Source organism: Daphnia carinata, chromosome 1, assembly GCF_022539665.2.
Source record: "Daphnia carinata strain CSIRO-1 chromosome 1, CSIRO_AGI_Dcar_HiC_V3, whole genome shotgun sequence".
Lineage (NCBI taxonomy): Eukaryota > Metazoa > Arthropoda > Branchiopoda > Diplostraca > Daphniidae > Daphnia > Daphnia carinata.
The window spans coordinates 1,821,022-1,822,741 of NC_081331.1; positions in this window are offsets into that span (position 1 = coordinate 1,821,022).

Sequence of the window (1,720 nt, forward strand, 5' to 3'; positions counted from 1 at the left end):
CGTTAATTGTTGTATATTACTTCGTGCGTTTTCAATTTGGCCGTCAGCTGCACGACCCACCGCCCGAAGACATTGCAACGTCGGAGTCGCTACATGAAATCCATTGCACCAAGCACGGACTGATCAATGCCGAGACGGCCATGACCCTTGCTGTTCACCGCCTATTGAGTTCGATCCAGCGCATGAATCCGCCTGGCCAGTCAACAGACAAAGCTGCCAAGGCCGTCTTCTATCTATCAAAGGCGAGTAGATTTGTCAATATTGCCCTTTTTTACTCCTCGCTGATTTTTTGCCAATGTTCGTCGTGTAAGCGAACCTTGACTCTTGCTCCATCACATTATTTTGTCTTGTTTCCCGTCTATGAATTGCGGAGACGGGGGAGGGGGACACTAAAAGGACATTTGACATTCATTATGTACGCGAGTATGTTTTTCTAGTATGTTAGGGCCGAGGCAGACGAGAGAATGGCTCGTAATAATTCGGAGAACTGATGATCTTTTTAGCGTGCACTTGATGTAGTTTTCTAATTCACACACGAAAGTAGGAGAAAAATTTCAGCAAGCGCCAGGGAAACTGATGGAACCATAATGCCTTTTTGATGCGCAATGAAAAAAAAAATGTAGGTCTACGAGGCTCGTTATCAAAAATTGCCTTCTCTAATATCGATCGTCTTTGCTGCCTTGGAAAGGGATACACTATCCGTAAAAATGATTACACGGAACAGCATCAAAGGAGAGATAGAAAGCTAGAAAGTGCAATAATCAGTCCGCGTACTCTGCCGTTATACGGGATGGAGAAATGTCGGACATAAGGTTGCAGTGGAGCTCGCTTTAATGCGTTATTACGCAATTTGAGAACCTTGTTCCCAATCTCTTGATTTATGGGCAGTTTCTCTCAAAGTAGATGAGGGCTGCTACTTCAAACTTTTTCGACATTCAATTCTACGTTTATTTAGTCACGGTTGATTTTTTTAAGCAAACATCTAACACGGATTGCAAGCCTAGATGATGCTCTTGAAGAAGGTCTATAAAACTATGGACATTTTGTTCATGCTATCGGAGCTGGAACAGGTCAAAGTCCTTGAACGAACCAAGAGTGGAGTAGTGTTTATTATTACTATCTGTACGGTACGCCGGCGAAATTGGATTACGCATTTGTAATAATAATACAGCTATGGGAGTTTAGCTTTTTATTCTTATGGTAAGATCTTGTTGGTAATAAATGTGCATGACAAACGCACAAAGATTCTCAGCAACGAAAATTTCCTCAGCGCGTTTGCATATCATACTTTTAATCCGTCTGTTTGGTAAGACTTCACAACACGCCACCCCTGTACGAGTTTCCTAATTTTTGACGGGGATAGGTTTACAATAAAACGCCGATAGTAGTTTTTTAGATTTAAACAAAGAAGTTTTAAAAAATTTCTTGCTAATTAAATTGGATCAACTTTAAGAATTAAGGAGCAATGTCCTCCCCGCCAGATCAAGAAAATTTCCTTCTTGCACACAGGATTTTTTCAATCATCCGATATAGAAGGAAATGTACTAAACATGTTACTTACGCGTTAAACTAACGTGTGACGTTCGATGTCACAAAACTGGCGAACTACCAATATATCTACGTATCGTGCGCGTTGCAATACACGCCCTTGTCTAGTAATGTAAAAATGGTAGCGCCTAGCTCCTCTATATCTAACAACTTCTTCTCGTATTGCAGTTGG